Consider the following 18,976-nt stretch of genomic DNA (forward strand, 5'->3'; position numbering starts at 1 on the left):
TTGGCAACTTCCTTCTAGATAGATCTGTGATTCTGAAAAGGCATAATCCCACTTGGGACAAAAGCCAAGCTCCATATCAGTTAAAGCTTAGATCGTGTACAGGATGAATAAATTCTAAATAGAATTTAGGAAAAATCCTTTTCAAAGCTTCTCCTTGATTTATGGACTTTATAAATATGACCCTTGGAAGATAGCATGCAGGATTATGGGATTTATCTTGTGTGTTTGCCATGAGGATGAAATAGAGTTTTAGAATTATTGAGGCCAGACGCACAGAGAAATTAAATAAACTCTGTGGATGAAAAGAAATTTTTAGAAAAGTACCCTATAAGACATATCAGGTAATAGAGCGCTGGGGCCAGATGGATACATAGCTGTACTGTACAGAGCACTCAGTCATAAATTACTTTCAGTTTTAGAAGAGGTTTATAAACATGCTTCAGGAACCAAAGAAACCTCTCCTTGTTCCAGTTCCACTGGCAAGAAAAAAAAGAAAAGTATAGGCAATAAGCTCATTTTATCCCTTAACTCTGTCCAAAAAGCCATGACTGTTAGATTTATAAAGCTATTAAGCAGTTTCTTTGCCTTGATCAAGTGGGTTTATTCTGTGGAAAATTTCTGGAAAATAATATTTATTACCCACTTAATATTGCAAGTACAGTACTAGATAATAGAAAATGGGTATGGCTAAGGCTTTTACCTAGTGAATTGAGAAGCTGAGGAAGCATTCATTTCAATGAATATAGTCATAGAAGGTTTTTGTAGAAATTTCAAAACTAGCCTGAATCCAGGGAAAATAAATTGGACTTTCTCATCTTGGGGTGTATATTCTTAGAATAATCACGGCTAGATTAAACTATCACACATGTTTTTTAAAGTGAGGTTTGAAATAGCAAAAAATTGGGAAAAATCTTTATGTCCAACACCAGGTTTAGTTTATCCAATGGACTTTATGCAGTTATTGCAAATAATATAGAATTCTTAATACCAGAAAGATGGCTGTCATATTCTAAGTGATAAAAATGAATTTCCAAGCAGTCTTCTTGGTATGATTTGCATTTTGTAAACTAGTAGAAAAATGCATTTGTATGTCTGCAATGTCTACCCATAGTCTTAGAGTCAAATGGACAGTAAAACTCAAGACTATCAGGGGCTTCCCAAGTGGCGCTAGTGGTAAAGAACCCACCTGCAATGCAGGAGACATAAGAGATGTAGGTTCGATCCCTGGGTCTGAAAGATTCCCCAGAGCAGGGCATGGCAACCCACTCCAGTATTCTTGCCTGGAAAATCCCATGGACAGAGGAGCCTGGCAGGTTACAGTCCGTGGGGTCACAAAGAGTCAGACACGACTGAAGGATGCACTTAGTCCAGGCTGCTGTGGAGGGTGCCACACAGGAATCACAGCTCGTCTGCGGGGCAGGATCAGGCATTCTTTTTCAGTGGGAGTCTTTGCAGCAGTACAACTCTGGCACGTGGACAGGAGAAACACACCAAGCAGGGCAAATCTGCCATGGCTTGGAAGCCCCAGACCTCGTGGCAGCTAAATATTTCTTAAAACAACTCAATATGTTTCCATGGTCTCCAGAAGGAAATCCAGTTACAAGAGTCACCACACTCAGGGAGACCCATGGCTACCTGTCTAATCAGGTATCTGGTGCTCATTTACAGTCTCTTCCAATCCAGATGCAATTTACCAACCAAGAGTCATCTTAATCAGTAAGCAATATAGCTTAGGGCTATAGACTGAATATTCACAGTCATAAATCCCAAGGTCATAGCATTAAAAGATGGAGCCTTTAGAAGGTGATTAGGTCATGAAACCAGAGCTCTCAATCATGGAATTTTGTGCTACTATTAATAGAAGACTGAGAAAGCTTGTTGCCCCTTCCTCCATATGAGGTTACAACAGTGAGATGGTAGTTTAGGACCAAGCCCTCACCCAACACCGACTCTGCCAAAGGCTTGATCTTGGACTTTCCAGCCTTCAGGACTGTGAGGAATAAGTCTGTATTATTTATAACCTTCTCAGTCTATGGTATCTTTGTTAGAGCGGAATGGACTGACATTTACTGTCAAGAGTTAACATTACACTTGTTGAGCAATCTGGTGTTTAGGTGGTCAGTTTAAGACAACATCTAAACTGAGAATAACAATCCAGGCTTTACTTACTGACTGCTGCTGCTGCTGCTAAGTCACTTCAGTCGTGTCCGTCTCTGTGCGACCCCATAGATGGCAGCCCACCAGGCTCCGTCCCTGGGATTCTCCAGGCAAGAACACTGGAGTGGGTTGCCATTTCCTTCTCCAATGCATGAAAGTGGAAAGTGAAAGTGAAGTTCCTCAGTCATGTCCGACTCCTAGCGACCCGATGGACTGCAGCCTACCAGGCTCCTCCGTCCATGGGATTTTCCAGGCAAGAGTACTGGAGTGGGGTGCCATTGCCTTCTCTGATTTACTCACTGGGATAGTAATAAAAAAGAGAAATTAGAGGTGTGCTTACCACCTTTATCAGGTCTCCAGAAGGTAGAGCTTATACCGCAGAAGATGCAGCCTTTGGCCATGCCCACACCCACCCTGGGGTAACTATGGCTTCTGCAGAGCTTGCTTTTATTGTCTTTTCCCCAACTGTTCTATCAGGCTGTTCACCTCTGGTGGTATCACACCCAGGTTTCAGGCTCTACAAATTTCCAGCTGTTTGTTCTATTGCTTTTAACAATATTCTGGGATTTAAATTGCTCTATCATCTTATCTAATTAAATTTCTGTCCTTTTGCAGGAGTAAAATCTTTGAGGCCAGTCTTTGAGATTTGTTTTGATCCCAGGAGGGCTGTTCTTAGCCATCTTCCCCAAAGTTCTCCCTTTTAAGCCTCCACTGGTCTACAATTTAGCTTATCAGTCTTAGAAAGCTACCAGCCTCCTCTTACTTGCTTACACCATCTCGACTGTTTTCTTTTTAATTTATTTTATTGGAGTATAGTTACGTTACAATGTTGTGTTAGTCTCTGCTGTACAATGAAGTGAATCAGCTGTATGTATACATACCTCCCCTCCTCTTGGACCTCCCTCCCACCCTACCCTACCATCCCACCCATCTAAGACACCACAGAGCACTGAGCTGAGCTCCCTGTGCTTTTTGGAAGGTTCTCACCAGCTATTTTACATGTGGTAATGGATCTATATCAATGCTTCTCTCTCTGTTTGTCCCACCCTCCCTTTCCCCCACTGCGTCCCAAGTCTGTGTCTCTATTCCTGCCCTGGAAATAGGTTCATCTGTACCACTTTTCTACATTTCACATCTATGTGTTCATATATGATGCTTGTTTTTCTCTTTCTGACTTCTTCTCTCAGTGTGCATACTCTAGGTTCATCCACATCTCTACAAATAACCCAATTCCATTCCCCTTTTATGGCTGAGTAATATTCCATTGTATATGTGTCATACATCTTCTTTACCCTCATGCACTCTTGGCGGGAATGTAAATTGATACAGCCACTGTGGAGAACCGTATGGAGGTTCCTTAAAAAACTAAAAATAGAGCTACCATATAACCCAGAAATCCCACTATTGGGCATATATCCTGAGAAAACTGAATTCAAAAGGACACACATACCCCAGTGTTCACTGCAGCACTGTTTACAATAACCTGCATGGAAACCACCTAAATGCCCACTGTTTTCAGCAGCGCCCTTGGGCTTAAACTTCCCCACATCTTGTTCTGGATAAAATCATTTCTTTGAGTGATTAAAAGCTCTCTGCTCTTATAGCTTGTCTCTCTCCCTGGGCAGAACCCTTGTGCCACTGCTCCAGAGCTTGGGGACATTGGTCTACTTTTCTCAGGATGATACCCTTGCTTGACAAGCAGTGTGCTGAGTTGGGGAATAGCCTGCGGTCTTTTCAACTTGCTTCTCCTGGCATGGAATCTCTGCCCACAAGTGAGCTGGAATCAAGGGGGTTTAGCCCCAGTATTCTCAACCTGTTATGCCTGGAATAGAGCATCTGCAACCTGAAGCTGAGAGGATGAGCAATGCTGGTGACCTGGTCCTCCTGGGGAGATAATGCAGTTCCAGACCCAGAGCTGGGGGAGGAGGGGGCCTATGTTCTTGGCTCCACCAGCCTGGGTTGGTGCTTCCATCATGCTAAGCTGGGGGTGGGGGGAATGCCACCAATTCTTTTTGTTCTTGGGGCTTCCTTGGTGACTCAGTAAAGAATCTGCCGGCAATGCGGGAACCCTGGGTTCAATCCCTGGGTAGAGAAGATCCCCTAGAGAAGGGAATGGCTACCCACTCCAGTATTCTTGCCTGGAGAATTCCAAGGACAGAGGAGCCTGGTGGGCTACAGTCCATGGGCTGGCAAAGAGTCGGATGTGACTGAGCGAATAACACTTCAATTGTTGTTCTTACTGAGATTTAGTAGTTTTTCTTGAATAAATACTTCTCTAAAGATTCTCTCAGGGTTATATGCCCTTAGGAAAATTTCTAGAAACTTAAAACAATTTTTTAAACAATAATTTTTACTAGTTATGATTGCTTTGCTGGGAAGGTTTGTGGAGCTCCTCTTATTGCCATTCTAGAAATTTATTTCCCCTTCTTGTTTATAATTTATGTGTCTCAAGGACCAAAATTCTGTAGTCATTTCATTAATGCTACACATTTATTAAAAAGATGGAAAACATATGCAGTCACCTATTAATATTAATCTCTGTGGTTCAGACGGTAAAGCATCTGTCTGCAATGCAGGAGAACCGGGTTCAATCCCAGGGTTGGGAAGATCCCCTGGAGAAGGAAATGGCAGCCCACTCCAGTACTCTTGCCTGGAAAATCCCATGGACAGAGGAGCCTGGTAGGCTACTGTCCGTGGGGTCGCAAAGAGTCGGACACGACTGAGAGGCTTCACTCACTGGATGAAAAAGTATATGGATTTAAATATTCTTATTTTGTTTATGTGTATTTTTTGCCTCAAACTTTTTTTTGAAAGGAGAAGAAAGCTTTTAGTGAAATCTTAGTAGGAATCTGCTATGTAGCACATGAGCTCAGCTCGGTGCTCTGTGATGACTTAGAAGGGTAGGATGAGGTGGGTGGGAAGGAGCTCAAGAAGGAGGGGATATATGTATACTATGGCTGACTCACGTTGTTCTATGGCAGAAGTCAACATATACTGTAAAGCAATTATACTCCAATTTTAAAAAAATAAAAGAAGGAAGTAAAAAGGAATACTTTTCCCCTTGGTGGTTGCATCATGCCTGCAATCCATTCTCTTCCTTTTACTGAGAGATTTGATGGGAAAAATGTCATTAATATGTTCTCCGTATGAACATATGATCTCTTAGTAAATACACTAACAGCATTCACTGAAGGGAGAGTCTTCAGTTGTGGAATGTTGTTAGCATAGCAGAATGTGCCTGGTCTGTCTAGAATTGATGTATTTCTGGGGTGTGGCTCAGTCAAAAAAGTCACATAAACTATTTTGGGGGGAGGTAAAGACAGGGTGTGGTCGCTGGTTGTCCAGAGCATTGGACCTGCAAAAGCAGAGGCTCCTCATCCCCTCCCCTGTCCTTGAAATCTACATTCCACCTGCTGCAGCCATTCCACAGATGCAGCCTTGAGAGAATAATGTGGTGTCTAGTCCACCTGGACTGAATATGTGACTGAATCCAGGTTTGTTCTTTAAGCTGTGTTGTTGCTAACCTGTATAACTCTCTTGCGATCCAATGGACTATAGCCCACCAGGATCCTCAGTCCATGGGATTTCCCAGGAGAGAATACTGGAGTGGGTTCCATGTTTCCCTTCAGGGGATTTTCCTGACTCAGGGATTGAACCGTGTCTTCCTGCATTGCAGGCGGATTCCTTACTGCTGAGCCACCTGAGAAGCCTCCTGAGAACCTCTATATAAACTTCTAAGATTCTAATGTGTGGATGTGGAGATACTTCTTTCAGCCACTCGAGATGAGCCTTGTAAGTAGGCTCCCCTGCTTTGAAACCTGCCACCTAGCAGTCTGGAGTGACCTCTTCATGTTCTTCCTGTTCTCCTGTATGGAGGCCAGTTTGTCTATGAAAAGATGTTTTATGATAGAAATAGTTTTATGAAAGGGAGCATCGCACAAGCGAAATGTTGCCCAAGGAGGTAAGAAAGGACCTGGGAAGCTGTGTTGAAGGTCCTGGGTCGCTCCTTCTCTGTTCCTTAAAGCTAATATGGAGTAAGAACTCTGATTCTGTTGCGTCTGAGAATCCAATGCTTTGTATTGTTTCAATGTTAAAACAAGAAAAAGGGCCACTTTCTTTGGAGCCCTTATGAGTTTAAACACTTTATTGAAATGGCATTAGTAATCACTGAACTCTTTTCAGGTAAATAATAAACAGTTAAATTCAAGAGAAGCAGAGAGATGGAGGCTGTGTCTGCTCACTGCCAGCACTGCTATTTATAACATAAATTAGGTATATTTCATCAAACAATTGGGCAATGCAACTTTAGATTTTTTTTTTTCTCTGAAACCCAATTTGCTCTAAGTCAATTTGGCGATTTACTGAAATAGTTTTCTGGGAATTGATTCTTAGTGAATTGGACTGTTTCCAGGCAATACAATTAAAAAATAAAAATGTTTATTCCAGCTCCTCTGGTATTTCCATGGTGCCTGAATATAAAGAGGAATTAGAGAGAGCTATGGGAAGTGAATACCTTTTTTCCTCAACTATAAGAAGTTTCACTTTTTTGTCTGTTTTATGCCTTTATTTTGGTCCCATGTATAAAGTTTTTCCTCTTTATTTTAAACTTACACACCCACTAAAGAAAATTTGAAAAAGAGAGAAAAATATTAAAAACAGGACACCAACCAGTTTTTATACATTTTAAAGAAATTCTTCCAATCACTTTTTATATGCCTTAGTTTTTCTCATGTTTGTAAATCATCCTGAGCAGAGTTAAAACATTTTAATATCCCAGAATTCATTTTAAGTAGAATACTCACTTAAGTTTATTTTAAAAATAAATCCAGGTATCTGCCTAAATTTCCCAATTATTCAAAAGGTCTGATTCATAAGAAACTCTCCAAATTGCTTGTTTCTGTTTCTTTAGAGCATAGACTAGTCCTGTGAACCTAATAAAAGGCACAGAGGGGAAAAAATTTCCCAATTAGCTAGGGGCAGAACTTTAACGGGATGCAGGAAAGCAAACTGATGAAGAGGTTTTAGCTCCGGGTGCATTTACCCATCACCGCTCAAGTCATGTAATTGCCATGCCTGCTTCCCAGGTGTGATGAGGGAGTGTATCACTGTATCACCACGGTCCTTTTCAGGTCGAATAGCCAGCAGCCATCAAAAGGCATGACCCCATGTTTCGGCTGCTTTCTTCTCATGTAAAACATTGGTCTTACTTCTAGAATCCTTCTGTGTGAAAGAACCAACTGTCAACAATTTATAAATGCTTTATATTCAAAAGAATTTTTTGGCTAACTCAGGTAGGATGGGAATACATTTTCACACAGAAATGGTATTACATTTATGGTTCAATTTCTAGCAAGGTAGCTAAGAGAGAGCCCTATTAGCATTATTAGTTTTATTTATTTCTGTGCCCTATTGGACCTAAGATCTCTCTGGAATCATAAAGTTCAATAATGTATCACATACAAATAGCAATGCCAGTCTTTAAATGCAGTCTTTTCCTCTTCTTCATTGTCCATATCCCACATACAAGCAGAAAGGATGAATAATATAAAAAATTACACCAGTTAACATTTATTATAGTTATAGTATGTTCTAGTTGTTGTACCAAGCCCTTTATGCATACTTTGCCATTTAATTCCCACAACTTTCACCATTTTATATGTTAGCAGACTGAAACTAAAAATTAAAGTAACTTGTTCAGAGAAATAGAATTGTTAAAATGAGAAAACAGACCAGAGATAGCCAAACCCTGTGCTCCTGCCTGCCCCCTTGTGGCAGCAGCCCCACAAAGGGACGTGCAGCTGCAGCCATAATCAATGTGTACAGAAAGTGGAAGTGAAACTTAGTCACTCAGTTGGAGTCCAACTCTTTGAGACCCCATGTACTGTAGCCACCAGGCTAATCTGTCTATGGGATTCTCCAGGCTAGAATACTGAAGTGGGTTGCAAGTTCCCCCTTATCCGCAGTTTCAGTTACCTGCAGTCCACCATGGTCCAAAAACATTAAATGGAAGACTCCTGAAATAAGCAACTTATGTTTTAAATTGCATGCCATTGAATAGAGTGATGAAGTTTCTTCCTAACCCGCTCCTTCCCGCCCAGGATGTGAATCATCCCTTTGTCCGGCTGATCCAGCCCTTTAATCACTTAGTAGCTGCCTCAGTTATCAAATGCACTGTTGTGGTGTCACATTGCTTGTGGATTACTTAATTACTTACTCGGAGAAGGCAATGGCAACCCACTCCAGTACTGGTGGCCCCAAGATGCAAGAGTAGTGATGTTGGCAATTTGGATATGCCAAAGAGAAACAGTAGAGTGCTTTCTTTAAATGAAAGAGTGAAAGTTCTCAACTTGAAAAGGAGAGGAAAAAAGTTGCATGTTGAGGTTGCTAAAGTCTACGGTAGGAACGAGTCTTTCATTTGTGAAATTGTGAAGGAAAAAGAAATCGGTGTTAATTTTGCTGTTACACATCAAACTGTAAAATTTACAACCACAGTGCATGATAAGTGCTTAGTTAAGATGGAAAAACCATTAAGTTCATACAGTAAGATATTTTGAAAGAAAGACCACAATTTATATAACTTTTATTGCAGTATATTGCTGTAATTATTCTGTTTTATTATTAGTGATCATTGCTAATCTCTTACGGTGCCTAATACATCAATTAAGCTCAGGAATCTAAGTATAGAAAAAGGCAAGATATATGTGTGTGTGTGTTGTGTGTTAGTCGCTCAGCCATGTTTGATTCTGTAACCCTGCCAGGCTCCTCTGTCCTTGGGATTCTCCAAGCAAAAATACTGGAGTGGGTAGCCATTCCCTTCTGCAGAGGATCTTCTGGACACAGGGATGGAACTTGGATCTTCCTGCATTGTAGGCAGATTACCATTTAAGGGTTCTTGAAAGTATTCCCCATGGATAAGGGGCCGTCTACTGTGTCGACCAAATTTTGTTTCCCTGGCAAAAATCTCCTTACAGCAACCATTAGACTAGCTCAGTTGTCACTACCTAAGCTCTCATCGGAGAAGGCAATGGCACCTCACTCCAGTACTCTTGCCTGGAAAATCCCATGGACGGAGGAGCCTGGTAGGCTGCAGTCCATGGGGTCACACAGAGTCGAACACGACTGAAGCGACTTCACTTTCACTTTTTACTTTCATGCACTGGAGAAGGAAATGGCAACCCACTCCAGTGTTCTTGCCTGGAGAATCCCATGGACGGAGGAGCCTGGTGGGCTGCAGTCCATGGGGTCGCTAAGAGTTGGGCATGACTGAGCGACTTCACTTTCACTTTTCACTTTCATGCACTGGAGAAGGAGATGGCAACCCACTCCAAAATTCTTGCCTGGAGAATCCCAGGGACAGAGGAGCCTAGTGGGCTGCCGTCTATGGGGTCGCACAGAGTCGGACACGACTGAAGAGACTTAGCAGCAGCAGCAGCAGCAGGCTCTCATACTCTTCAATTTACAGTACTCATCACTTTTATACTAGCATTTATGTAGTTGTTTAATTAAAGTCTCCACGCTTGTCTAGATAGTAAGAAAGAGGTGGTATTATGCAACAAGGGCTTCCCAGGTGGCGCAGTGGTAAAGAATTCACCTGCCATTGCAGGATACACAGGACACGCAGGTTTGATGCTCCAGTATTCTTGCCTAGAGAATTCCACGGGTAGAGGGGCCTGGTGGGCTACAGTCCATGGGGTTGCAGAGTCGGACATGACTGAGCGGCTAACACTAATACTTTCTGTGTCAATGTTTAATTGAAATAGTTTCCTCTGAGGCAACTTCCAGAGTTAAGAGGTTTACTATTTATGTAGCAATTTCTTTTCTTTCTTTTCTTAAAAAAAATTTATATATTTGGTTGCGCCAGGTCTTAGGTGTGGCACACAGGATCTTGGATCTTCATTATAGCATACACAGTCTTTTGGTTGCAGCATGTGGGCTCCAGTTCCGACTGGGGATGGAATCTGAGCCCCCTGAATTAAGGGCGCAGAGTCTTAGCCACTGGACCACATGAGAAGTCCCTGTGCAGTGATTTCTAGTTGAACCCTTCCCTTAATCCATTGGTTCTTTTAAATTTTTTGATTTCCTATTTATTTTGCTTATTTTTAATTTCTATCAGCTTGATTGAGGTATAATTAACACAAAGAACATTGTGTAAATTTAAGTTGTACAGCATGATGCTTTCATATACATACATTTTGTGAAATGATTACATAGCGTTCTTAACTGAGTGTCATTTGTTGAGGCCTTGATAAAACTTCAGGGGTTTCTTTTTGCCTTTGGGGAAGTCTTAAGGCATCAACTCAAGATTCTCAGTATTGAATCTCATTTCCCTCAAATTCCTGGTGCAAACGCTCTGCTACAGCCAGGCTCATCTGGACTGTGTCCCTATCATGGCTTTTGTCATCTCTCTGTCCCCAAACTATTGCTTCCACTTCACATATTCCTCTCATTCCTATTGTTGTTCAGTCGCTCAGTTGTGTCTGACTCTTTGTGACCCCATGGACTGCAGCATGCCAGGCTTCCCTGTCCTTCACTATCTTCCTGAGTTTGCTCAAACTCATGTCCATTGAGTCAGTGATGCGGTCCAGCCATCTCATCCTGTTGACCTGTTCTCCTACATTCAATCTTTCCTAACATCAGGGATTTTTCCAAAGGGTCGGCTCTTTGCATCAGGTGGCCGAAGTATTGGAGCTTAAACTTTAGCACTTCAGTCCTTCCAATGAATATTCAGGGTTGATTTCATTTAGAATTGACTGGTTTGATCTCCTTGCTGTCCAAGGTACTCTCAAGAGTCTTCTCTAGCTCCATAGTTCAAAAAGCATCAATTCTTCGGTGCGCAACTCCTATGCTAAACCCTAATGACCCTTTGGAGCCCCAGTAAGCTCCACAGAAGCCTTCCGGCTTGACCCATCCTGCACCCACACCTGTATCCTGCCGAGTCACTGCCTTGCCCCCTTCTTGCCTACTTTTGGCACAGGCGTCTCACCCAGTCGCAGGATCACCAACTGCTTTTTCTTTATCCCCACCCTCCCACCCACAATCGTTTCCCTCCTTGAAGCTGGCTGTAATACTGCATGTTCTTCGGTAGGTGGCAACATTCACAAACAGAATTCAGGCAATTCTGTTGCTAGGCTCAACAGGACAGTTATCCCTAAGGAGAGGCACAGATGCCCTGAGTTGCTACCTCCGCTGATCTTGTTCACTAATTAGAAACATTTGCTTCCTTGGAGTCACAAAAATGTTCCCACTATTATTCTGTTTTGTAAGGGGAAATAATCTGAGTTGTTATTTAAGTGATTCCATTTTCCAGCCCTCGCAAACTTAGATCAGAAGGGATCAAAACAGAGTTCTCCTTTATCATGTTTATTCAAGGATTTAGGGGGAAAAAATCATGATTTTTTTTTTCAATTTTGGTATGGGATTTTTATTTTTTCAAGATGCTGCTGCTGCTGAAATTGTGTACAGGAATCTTTATCCTTAAAAACAATGAGAAAGAGAGAATGTCTTTAAAGACATGGGTAGATTGCTAATTGAAAACAAAGACATTAAAAATTGGACATACTGTTCAGAATTCATTTTCTCTTTAACCAGAAAATTTGAGGGTTGGTTGCTTTACGCAATGGAGAAGTTGGCACATAACCCTGGTACATTTGGTACCCAGACTTTTTTGGAATAATGACAGAGGCATTGCACTTATTTAAGACCACTCTTCCTGTGAGTTCATATGTTATTTGTTGCCAGTGACTAAGGCATCTTCCTTGGAAAATAAGTGTACTCCATTTTTCTTGTGTTTCTTATTTCCTGTGGGACTTTTCCTTGGATCACCCATTCCCTAAAGTCACTTTCCCTCAAACTTTATTCACAAATGTTTACAAAATGCATGCATTATAAGGAAATGAGACTGAATTTTAGCAAATGAATTGAAATGTGTACTTCTAAATATGCACTGGGCTTCCCTGGTGGCTCAGAAGTTAAAGAATCTGCCTGTAATTGTGCTCTTCAGAGAAGCTGTGGAAGGCCATGTATTTATTTTAATGTGACTTTAAAAGACAACTCTTTTGTCTTATTTCAGAGCCTGTTGTAATGGGATAAGATCTGTTCTGGGGTCATTCCATGGGTCCTGAGTTTTTAATTCTGTGCATGTCTTTCACAATCTTGTGTTGTTCAGATGGTATTTACCTTATGAGTTTGTATCACCCTATTTTCTTTCTAGCTAGGGGTTGCTGATTCTTGAATCTCCATGGCTTCTGGACTACACAAGCCACTCTTTGAGCATAATTTGATTTTTTTAAAAAGAAAACTGTGCATTGTTTTATAACAGTGTTGTTTTCAAAGTCAGAATTTATTTTATGGACTATGAGAGGGCAGCCCCTTAAAGTTGGCAGGGTTGTTTCAACAATGAAAATGTGTTTATGAAAATTAAAAAACAGAAAGAAAATATGTAGCTAGAGAGCAGTAACATATGCAGCCTAACCATTCAGAAGTTTCCAATGCAACAAGCTCCTTTTCCATTAGAACAATTCTCTGGTGTGGTTAATTGCCTGTGTAGTCAGTTTTGGCATAATTATAATTTGTTGTTCCAAGTCATGCTATGGACTAGAGCATTCTGTGCCTTTTCCTCAGCTCGAACGAGGCAATTTACACTTCATTGTTCAAGATGAAAGTGGATGTCCAATTAAAAAGTTGTGCATCAAAAAAAAAGAAAAGGGAGGGAGAGAGAAATAGCTACTGCTGATTAAGGGAAGCTGAAAGACAATAGTTTATTAAATTTCCTCCCAAGAGCATGCTGTGGGGTATGTGTGTGTGTGTGTTTGAATGGTTAAAACAGTCACTTCATATTAGCCTTTGCTCAGAAGAACTCTTTCCTTGAACTTGCAACTTGGTTCCAGCCAGTCCAGAGTCCTCTCTCTGACTCACTCTGGCCCTTCACCTCAGGACTTGCCCAGGGTGAGGAGCATGATTGTTGAGAATGAGTGTACCTACACTGTGGAAGAGACCATCAAAGCCTGATGTGCACAACTCAAAAAACAATATATGGTTTTACTCCTTTCCAATTTCCTTGTCACAGAGGCACTGACAAAATTCTGAACCAGATGTGTTGAGAGAGTGGTCTCTTTTCTGCCACGTCTGTTTCTTTTTTTCTGGCTGTCCTTTTTTTGCTGGTCCAACTCTGTTTGACTTTAGCATTAATCAACGTATCAAAGTAATCTGTTTGTAGGACATAGATGAAGATAACTTAAAAATGCCTTCCAATACACAGTTCAGTTCAGTTCAGTTCAGTCGCTCAGTTGTGTCCGACTCTTTGCGACCCCACGAATCGCAGCACGCCAGGCCTCCCTGTCCATCACCAACTCCCGGAGTTCACCCAAACTCATGTCCATCGAATCGGTGATGCCATCCAGCCATCTCATCCTCTGTTGTCTTCTTCTCCTCCTGCTCCCAATCCCTCCCAGCATCAGAGTCTTCTCCAATGAGTCAACTCTTCACATGAGGTGGCCAAAGTACTGGAGTTTCAGCTTCAGCATCAGTCCTTCTAAAGAACACCCAGGACTGATCTCCTTTAGGATGGACTGGTTAGATCTCCTTGCAGTCCAAGGGACTCTCAAGAGTCTTCTCCAACACCACAGTTCAAAAGCATCAATTCTTCGGCGCTCACTCAGCCTTCTTCACAGTCCAACTCTCACATCCATTCATGACCACTGGAAAAACCATAGCCTTGACTAGACGGACTTTTGTTGGCAAAGTAATGTCTCTGCTTTTGAATATGCTATCTAGGTTGGTAATAACTTTCCTTCCAAGGAGTAAGCAGCTTTTAATTTCATGGCTGCAGTCACCATCTGCAGTGATTTTGGAGCCCCAAAAAATAAAGTCTGACACTGTTTCCTCTGTTTCCCCATCTAATTCCCATGAAGTGATGGGACCAGATGCCATGACCTTAGTTTTCTGAATGTTGAGCTTTAAGCCAACTTTTTCACTCTCTACTTTCACTTTCATCAAGAGGCTTTTTAGTTCCTCTTCACTTTCTGCCATAAGGGTGGTGTCATCTGCATATCTGAGGTTATTGATATTTCTCCCTGCAATCTTGATTCCAGCTTGTGCTTCTTCCAGCCCCGCGTTTCTCATGATGTACTCTGCATAAAAGTTAAATAAGCAGGGTGACAATATACAGCAGGTGCAGACAAATATTGTTTGATTCCACTTATACTACCTACTTAGAATAGTCAAATTCATAGAGTCAGAAAGTACACTGGTAGATGCCAGGGGCTGGGGAGGGAAGGAGGCATGGACTTAGGGTTTCATGGGGAAGGAGTTTTAGTTTAGGAAAGTGAAAAATTTGGAAGATGAATGATGGTGAGAGTTGCTCAGCAATGTGAATGGACTTAACGCCACTGAACTGTACAGTTAAATATGGTCAAAATTGTATGTTTTACATTATGTGACTTTTACCACAGAAAACATTTAAAAAGTGATTCATGTGAATATATAAACATAATGAAATATGACTAAAAACATAAAGAAAAAGCACTCCTCTTTTCGCTTCCTCACATCCTGTCCCAGGCTCCCTGAAAGTGATCATATTAAACTCTTTTAGCTGTTGTTTTAGTGTTTATTATACTATTTCTAACTAATATGCTTATACTGATATTTTACATTTTTTCTTCATTTTCAATACTCTTCTTTTATTGTGGATGAGGCTTTAGCTATCTTTCTCCTCCGTCCCCATCACTTGCTCTGCCTGTGTCCCCTTCCTCATAATCCCTTTATGTCCAAATCTGGGGTTAAATCAATGCTCAGTGTTTACATAGTTCTGACCATATCAGTTTTTCAGTGCAGAAGAAAGTAGTGTTTGATGATCAAATTTCCTTTCATGTCTAACTTTTTAATCCTGATGTTAATAATTGCCATATTTTAAAAACCTCAAATAGCCAAAGCAATCTTGATAAAGAAGAATGGAACTGGAGGAATCAACCTGCCTGACTTCAGACTATATTACAAAGCTACAGTCATGAAGACAGTATGGTACTGGAACAAACACAGAAGTATAGATCAATTGGAACAAAATACCCCCAGAGATAAACCCATGCACCTATGGACACCTTATCTTTGACAAAGGAGGTAAGAATATACAATGGAGAAAATACAATCTCTTTAACAAGTGATGCTGGGAAAACTGGTCAACTACCTGTAAGAGAATGAAACTAGAACACTTTCTAACACCATACACAAAAATAAACTCAAATGGATAAAGGTCTAAATGTAAGACCAGAAATTATAAAACTCCTAGAAGAAAACATAGGCAAAACACTCTGACATAAATCACAGCAAGATCCTCTATGACCCAGCTCCCAGAGTAATGGAAATAAAAGCAAAAATAAACAAATGGGACCTAGTTAAACTTAAAAGCTTTTGCACAATGAAGCAACCTATAAGCAAGGTGAAAAGACAGCCTTCAGAGTGGGAGAAAATAGTAGCAAACGAAGCAACTGACAAAGAATTAATCTCAAAAATATACAAACAACTCATGCAGCTCAACACCAGAAAAATAAATGACCCAATCAAAAAATGGGCCAAAGAGCTAAACAGACATTTCTCCAAAGAAGACATACAGATGGCTAACAAACACATGAAAAGATGCTCAACATCACTCATTATCGGAGAAATGCAAATCAAAACCACAATGAGGTACCATTTCATGCCAGTCAGAATGGCTGCGATCCAAAAGTCTACAAGCAATAAATGCTGGAGAGGGTGGGGAGAAACGGGAACCTTCTTACACTGTTGGTGGGAATGCAAACTAGTACAGCCACTATGGAGAACAGTGTGGAGACTCCTTAAAAAACTGGAACTAGAACTGTCATATGACCCAGCAATCTCACTGCTGGGCATACACACCGAGGAAACCAGAAGTGAAAGAAACATGTGCACCCCAATGTTCATCGCAGCACTGTTTATAATAGCCAGGACGTGGAAGCAACCTAGATGTCCATTGGCAGCTGAATGGATAAGAAAGCTTTGGTACCTATACACAATGGAGTATCACTCAGCTATTAAAATGAATGCATTTGAATCAGTTCTAATGAGGTGGATGAAACTGGAGCCGATTATACAGAGTGAAGTAAGTCAGAAAAAAGAACACCAATACAGTATACTAACGCATGTATATGGAATTTAGAAAGACGGTAATGATGACCCCATATGCGAGACAGCAAAAGAGACACAGATATAAAGAACAGACTTTTGGACTCTGTAGGAGAAGATGAAGGTGGGATGATTTGAGAGAATAGCATTGAAGCATATATATTACCATATGTGAAATAGATCACCAGTCCAAGTTTGATGCGTGAAACAGGGCACTCAAAGCCTGGGTGCACTGGGAAAATCCAGAGAGATGGGATGGGGAGGGAGGTGGGAGGGGAGGTTCAGGATAGGGGACAAATGTACACCCATGGCAGATTCATGTCAATGTATGGCAAAACCCACCACAATACTGTAAAGTAATTAGCCTCCAATTAAAATAAATAAATTAATTGGAAAAAATAATTGCCTTATTTTTTCATTGACTTACTTTTCTACATATACATCAATAATTTGTTTTCCAAATACATCAACAGACTTGTCAAACATCTGTCAACAATTTTTTTTTAAACACTCAAAGCAGTTAAAAATAATGTATGGGTCCCATTTCCTCTTCTCACCTGCCACCTTACCTTCCCCAGATTTCTGATTCACCTGACTCTGGAGAGTTTGCTCTGTGGGCCAGCAACACAGGAGTCACTGAGGGGTGTCTCTGGTCTTAGGACTGTTTTCCAGATCCCATGCCTTTCCTATCCCTTGATTTTCTGAAGTTCAGCCTTGCTTGAGAAGCATATTTTTTGAGTTATTGGGCAGTCTGAAAATGTCTTTATTCTATTCCACACATTGATTAATTAATGTTTAGTCACTAAGCTGTGTCCAACTCTTTTGCAATCCCATGGGCTGTAGCCTGCTAGGCTCCTCTGTCCATGGGATTTCCCAGGTGAGAATACTGGAGTGGGTTGCTACGCCCTCCTTGAAGGGATCTTCCCAACCCAGGGATTGAACCATGTCTCCTGATAGTTTGACTTAATTTAGAATTATGTCCCCACCTGCCAGGATTTTGAAGGCCTTGTTTATTGTTTTTTATAATCTATTTTTTTCCTCTCCAGCTTTATTGAGGTGCTGTGCTCAGTCGCTTTAGTTATGTCTGACTCTTTGCAACCCTATGGACTCTAGTCTGCCAGGCTCCAATGTCCATGAGATTCTCCAGGCAAGAATACTGGACTGGGTTGCTATTTCCTCCTCCAGGGGATCTTCCTGACCCAGGAATCGAACCCACATCTCCTGCAGGTGGATTCTTTACCACTAAGCCACAGGGGAATCCCAGTGTAATTGAGGTATAATTAACAAATAAAATTGTAAGATATTTAAAATGCATAAAGGGATGATTTGATATATGTATATATTGTGACTGGATTTCTCCCTATTGAGTTAATTATCACATCTATCATGTCATCTATTTACCTGTTTTTTCCTTTGGTGAGAAAATTCTATTCTCTTAGCAAGATAATCTAGTTTTAATAATCTGTTTAGAAATCAGATGCTATTCCAACTCCCATTTTCTTTGTAAGTGAATTATTATTGTTGTCATGAAATCTGTATAATCCCTTAGAATTTTGGTCATCTTTGGTATTCTAAAATTTCATGGCAATGTGTTTTTATGTGGGTTTTAAATAATTTATTTTATGTTCACTTGTGGGGGTTTTTTTTTTAGCATGAGGACCCCTGTCCTTCAGTTTTGGAAAATTCTTCAATTTTATTTCTTTAGTATTTCTTTCCCTTTCTTTCTCTGTTCTCTCAGTCCGGAACTTTCATTAATTGGTTAGTGAATCTCAGTTCTAATTTTGATTAGAATTAGTAGTCAATCTTAATTTTTTTTAATCTTCTATACTACTATTCTTGGCTTTAAGGATTTTCCCTTCTTCCATGTGGTCCACATAGGCATATTCAAAGACTTAAGAAATATGTGTAAATCTCACCTCAACTGAGAGCCCTTTTTCCTTTAATGTCTAACAAGGTTACTTGAATACTTTAAAACCATTGCCTGTAGAAATCTATCCAGCAAATTCACAAGGAACTCACATTCTGATGATCTTCTCCGACAAGTGCATTCGTGTTTTTCTTTAACCTATGCTGCTACCATCTAGATGTGAAATGCAGATCTCTTCAAATTCCCCAAACTGCTCTCATACAAAGCACCTGTAAGCAGAATTTATTTTAGTGAACTCAGTTGAAGAGAGTTATTTGAATAGAGTTTGAATGAGACTGAGTTTGAGCTGATTCAGGTATTGAATGGAGAAGGGTTTTAACTGAGTGGAGACAGAGTTGGGAAATTTTGATCTGAGTAGAGTTTGATTTGGGTAGAGAGCCAATTGAGAAAAGGTTGAATTGTGTAGAGACTGAGTTTTCTAAAGCTCGAGTTCTGCAGAGAATTAATTGAACAGTTTGGTAGAAGATTTGGGTGACATGGACTTGGGATCATATTTCATATAGTAAACACACTAAAAGTCTGTAATAAATCCTCCAAAATCCTTTTGGGTTCCTCCTTTGTTTTTAACCTTTTCTTTTTGGCTGTCTGGGTCTTCATTGCTGTGCAGGCTTTTCTCTAGTGTGGCAAGTGGGGGCTAGTTGTGGTGCTTGGGCTTCTCACTGCGGTGGCTTCTCTTAGTGCAGAGCACAGGCTCTGGGGCACGTGGGCTTCAGTAGCTGCGGTTCCAGGCGCTAGAGCGCAGGCTCAGTGGTTGTG

Source organism: Bubalus bubalis, chromosome 3 (genome assembly GCF_019923935.1).
Source record: "Bubalus bubalis isolate 160015118507 breed Murrah chromosome 3, NDDB_SH_1, whole genome shotgun sequence".
NCBI classification, from domain to species: Eukaryota; Metazoa; Chordata; class Mammalia; order Artiodactyla; family Bovidae; genus Bubalus; species Bubalus bubalis.